This window comes from Centruroides sculpturatus, unplaced genomic scaffold (genome assembly GCF_000671375.1).
Source record: "Centruroides sculpturatus isolate CEXI.00-Female unplaced genomic scaffold, Cexi_2.0 scaffold287, whole genome shotgun sequence".
Classification (NCBI taxonomy): Eukaryota; Metazoa; Arthropoda; class Arachnida; order Scorpiones; family Buthidae; genus Centruroides; species Centruroides sculpturatus.
Genome location: NW_019384456.1, coordinates 259,872 through 265,809, shown reverse-complemented (window position 1 = coordinate 265,809; position 5,938 = coordinate 259,872).

The following is a 5,938-nucleotide window of genomic DNA, read 5'->3' as shown; positions in this document are numbered from 1 at the left end:
ATATATATATATATATATATGCTTCAAATGCTACCACTCGCATGCGACTCATATTGATCAACGCGAGTGTGGTCATGTGCGGACAGGCTAAAGTGGTAGAGAGTATGCCATACGACTCGAAGTTTGTTCGGCGGTCTACCTCATAAACTCATAAGTTATAAGACTGCTTGAGATGAGGTGAAATTGGAGTTTGTGTCCGTAGATGTCTATGCAAAGAGCCACTTCTGTCGACCCCTGTCCTAGCCCATCAAGCGCAATTAACCGATTGCCCCTGGAAGTCGGCTTCTTACAGAAATACAGTTTCCCTATCATGAAATGTCACGGCACGCCACTGCGTGATAGATATTACTAGTCTGACAATTGGAAGAAGAAACCTCCACTTATAACTTTTTATACCCTCTCCAGCCTGTCGAAATAGAGTCTGTCTTTTCGAAGTTAATCCCGTCTCAGAATGATCTAGGGTCGTTCGAGTATGGGTGTGGCGGTAGAAACACAGGTGACAAGAATCTCACATAAACCCGTTTATTTTAAACATAAAATAACTTACACTGTGAAACAAAAAATTGTTCTTAAACACAATAGGCTATTCAGAAGTCCTGAGCGTCGATATTGTTTCGTGGTTCTTCGATCGAAAGTGGCCAAGGGGGAAGTGGTGTTAATCAGTTCTTAAAGAAACGAGTTATCTAATGTCTTCATTTCCTAATTCGCACATATATTAGATTAAGAACATATATATATATATATATATATATTATACGTTTCCTACTTCATTCATTGAAAAACATATTAGATATGTAAAATGGGATATAATAGAAAGAAAAGACACAAATATAATTGAAATCATTAAATAAACAAAACTTTACTTGAAATCATAAAGCTTGAAAGCGATATTAAATGACGAATGAAGCACTTTTCAATATTTTATAACCATCAAGACATTCGAGAAAGTACAAAATGTCAGAGTTTTGTAAATGATAATTGTTAGAGCCGGGTAAATACCTCAGATATAGAAATTAGACAATAACCAGATGTATAATAAAAATGATTCACAGAAGTAATTGGGTTTGATTCAAATAATCCACACGGACAGACGACGGGGGCGAGGCCAGTTTGGGTATCCTTTTCTGTACTTTATAATACAATTCGAATGAAAACCAGAGTACACAGGAGACGACCATCTGTTAGACTAGAAATTGTTCCGGGTTTGTTCATTATAAAAGTCGGATTCGTTTATACCATCGCATATTCTCCAGATACAAAGAGAAGACATTTACTGGTGAGTATTTTTCAATATTTTTTATATTTCTGTCCAGGAATCACCAAAATTTTGACTAACTTTATATTAAAATTTGAAAAGAAAATTTGAAAAGTACTTTCTATATCGATATACCCTAATAATTTAATTAAATGCTTTTTGTTTTCGAAATTATTGTTATATTTTGATATTAAAAAACGTGAATATATTTTGATTTTCAACCAGTGTTTGTATTTGTAGGAAACTAGAAGATTATTGTGGACAACCATGCAGAAAGCCACGATGTTTGTCGGTCTCGCTCTTTTCATTCTGCTTCCAGGTAAGAGACTCGTTATTGCACGATACAATCTTCCCGCGATCACAGTTAGACACGAATCATTCTTATAATCGGATGTCTTTAATTAATTATCTATTCATTTTCTAGACTTAAGAATTTTTTTTATGTTTTCAGACGACGTCAATTTCGCCTGCGCTCAGGGATTTCCTCCTATCGGAGAATTCTGTACGAGCATTTGTAACTTCTTTTGCACTACCCCGGCGAAAGACATTGACATGCCAAAACTCCCGGGCGAGTTGGGATGCCGTTGCGACTGTTCCTCGACTACCCGTTCCCCTCAAACCCAACAGACCCAACAAACCAACGACCCAACGACCGAAGCACTTACTTAGTCTTAATACGGGGAAATCTGACCATTGGTAACACGAGTTTGAATTGTGGCTACGGAACAACGAATGTCTTCGTTTGGGATTTAGTTCTTAATTTCAAATAAAATTCTATTCATTCAATGGTTTCAATTATATTTGCGTCGTTTCTTTCTAGTAATTGTTAAAATACGTATAACAAAAAGGTATCAATCAGTTTATTCGAATTATTAAAATTCTTGTCCGTTGCGTAAAGACTTTTCTAAAATTATCTTGTTCCTTACTTAAAATTATAAACAAATTCTAAAATTTCAATGTTAGGAGTCGTCTCAGCAGTTTTTCTTTAATTAGATATATGAAAATGTTTAGAATATGTTTAAAAATCAAATGAAAAAAATGAGTTTACGGGATTAAAATTGTAATTTTTGTATTGAAAGCAACGGGCGAAAAATTGTATAAAAATGTGGGGGTCGGGGGNACTATCGTCTGTACAGTATGTAAATTAGGTACCGTAAGTCTAATACAGCACTGTAATTTTATACATTTCTTGTGAAAGAAATATTTCTTATTCAACGGCCATAAAAATTATTTCTATTAATGATGTCTCCAATGTTCAACGAATTTTTCGCAGAAAAATAACATCAGAAAACGCTACCGCCGTTTGGTGCGCTGCTCCGCGACGAACACAAGTTTACGCAATGGCGACGTCGAACGGTGCACACTCGGTAAGTAATCCTACAATTTTTTGTTTATAGCATAGTTTATATGGATTATTCCCAAAAAATATACGTATTTTGGAAATGTTAAGTCGAATAGTCTAGAATCGATTAATTTTATGGAAGAAAACCTTTCAAACAGCCGTAGTCCGTAAACTTCACACGTGTCGGGGTGCGATTGGCTCACGTATTTAAGGATTCATACAACGCGAAATTCGTATAACGAGGAACGTATCTCCGCGTTATACGGGGGTCTACTGTATTAAACATCCTGTTAATTTAAAACTATGCTGTTTTAAACGTACGTTCATAAGTAATTTATAATTCAAATTTTTCGAAGAAAGAGCCACTGAAATGTTTCGCATATATTTCGAATTATTCTATGTTCGTTATTGCATATACAGTACCTATATACGAATATAAAATATAATAAAAGTAATTTGATTACTGTAATACGTAAGTGTATTGATTATATCGCGACACGTTGAACTCATTACAAGATAATGTTAATTTACGTAACCCAACGTTTCTTTAGCTCCAAAATTTTTGTTCTTCTCTGACACATGGTCTTGTCGATACTCAACTGTACAGTACTAGTCATAAGATACGGCTTATTTTAGTTGAAATTAATCCTACCTGTTTATCTTGAGTCGACATTTTCTCCAGCAATCCCTGCACGTTTCTGGCACCAAACTTCCAATCTCTCATACAAAAATATTCAAGCGTGCTTATTTTTTTCTGAACTTTACTGTAGACTTTTATCATCCTAAAATGTAATATAAATTTCACTTAATATGCCATACAATACAGAAGTACATTTCAAAGAACATACTTTGGTTTCCTGCCAATGGCAATTTGAAATACATTGGCTAGCATTGCAGGTAGTAAATGTTGTATCGCAATGCATAATCGATTCAAACAATAATTCTTCTTGGGTATTTTTGATGGATATAAAATAATGTTTTCTACGGGATATTTCCAATAATGCGTATTTAAACATTTGAAAAACCGGCGCCAAGTGAATGGATTTATGGATCCTGAACTGCAATTGTAAACTGGAATTTCGGCTTCTCTGCAAAGAGAACAGTTTCAAGAAATCAGAAAATTTCGTTATCTGCAAATCTGCATCACTAAGAAGTTAAAAGTAATCATTTCAAACATTCATAATTATTTAAATGATTACTTTTACTAAATACGATATTTTTCCCTATAGATACTGAATTTCATGAAGAGATTCGGAAAGATTCCTCTCGGTATGACCTGTGGCGATTTCTTCGTCATCACCAGAAAAACTCCCTTAAAGGTACGAATTTCTAGAATTATGAGTAAATTTAAATCGTATATTTTAAACTTTTTTTAATATTTCAGGTGAGCGAAGCGCTACATTCTACATTTTCTATCGTTTGTGATCTACAAAAATCGTCGCGTCGTTGTGGTAAAAAACTTCAACATTAACGTTTTAAAACAGTGCTTATTGTCTGAAAATTTCACATTCTGTATGGAATCTTGTAAGAAGTTAAAAATACATGCTGCACACGCTAATAGTTCTTATAATCGTTTTTACAATATAATCGTTACATTAGTAGTGTAGTTATTGTTTCCATCAATCAAAGTAACAGCACTATTATATAATATCCATATATACTGAACATATTGTATAGAATGATGAAAATCACTTAATAAGCATTATCGCTCCACTCGTTCGCTGTATTGCCCTAAATTGGAAATTAACTAATGCGAAAAGTACTCAAGTGTTTTGTATTCTAATATACTGTACTGTACAGCACACCAATATCAATTGTTTAGTAGATGTTTTTTGCAACCATTCCTTCATGTGTAAGCATAAATATTAATTGAAATGATTAATAAAATTAACTTGTAAGTTCTGATTTTTGTTTTTTCGCTTTTTATTCGTTTCCGTTCTTAACGAGATAGGGTTGAAGAATGCAGAGGATGAAGACAATCTCGTCAATTACATTTGCATAATTATACAAATGTAATTGACAAGACAGAGTTTTACGAACGACAGCCCATTTTACTTATTCTACGGTCAAAATTTTATTTATCCATGTTATTTAATTGCAAGTCCCACAGTGACCAGATACGATGTAGACAAAAACTACATCAGAATTAAAACTCAGAATGATTACGGCACACTAAATAGCCCAAGAAAAACGACCCAATGAAATAAATGTCATCCACAAAAATATAGATCACCCAAATATTCGAAAAAACGAGGAAAGAGAAAGAGAAATGTAATAATGAAATCAACAACATTGCAACGATAAACAAACTTAAACAAGCGCGTGTCTGCCCCGCGAAAGTATCCAATTCAATTAAATAATCATTGTTATTAAACTAACACTTCAAACTCTAAACAAAAATACCCGTTTATTATTTATTATTCGATATAGAATATTTACAGATTTCATTTTGTAGATGCTTAGCCAAAAGTAATCCGAACTGATATATTACGTAACTACTACGACTCTAACAAGAAAAGATAACGAGAGATAGAGAGAGAGTTTACATTAAGTTCGAGGGAGGATAAATACCTGTAGAACTCACAAAATGGTAGTTGGAGTTTCCCACACAGAAAATCTAGAAGTGGCGGCGATCACGAACAGTTAGGGCGGCGACAAATAGCAAGCGGCAGCGAAAACACGCACAGTTCAAAGTTAACTCCAGGATCCTGTCTGACCCATCGACCCTCCCTTTTATTAGGGGGTCACCATTGGGTTTTTCCTATGGCCTTTTTAGGAATTTTTCTTTCACCGTCTAATAGTTGAATTTTCTGTCGCTGATTCCGAGTGATACACTCGATGTATCATCTTCAACCAGGAAATAAGTCCGTGGGAAACAGTTTAATTACCTTAAAAATGTCTGTTTTTGTTTTGTCTCCTTAATTTTTTTCTCTTAATAGAAAAAAATTAGTTAAACAAAATAATTCCACTAAGTTCGGCCTTCACACCTTAAGCCCATAACCCGAGATATCTCGAACAAGTTACATAGCGCTACGAAAAACGCGGGCGTATGGACCCCCCATTGTTTTTTCTTTTTTTGAATTTTTGGAATGTTTTTTAGGTCCCCAAATTTTTTCAAAATTTTTTGCCCCCGCGAAAAAATTTTATAGCGATTTTAATGAGCCTTTGATAAGGCTCGATTAAGGCTTAATTGCTTTTTAATGTTTTTTTAATGGGAGTTTTTTATCAAAATTAATTAATCGTTCTAAACTTGTAGTGCACCAATTTTCCTTCGGTAAAGTTATTTAAAGCTGCTTTCTGATGTCAAAAATGACCTCCGATAATAGCGTTACATCGTTAAG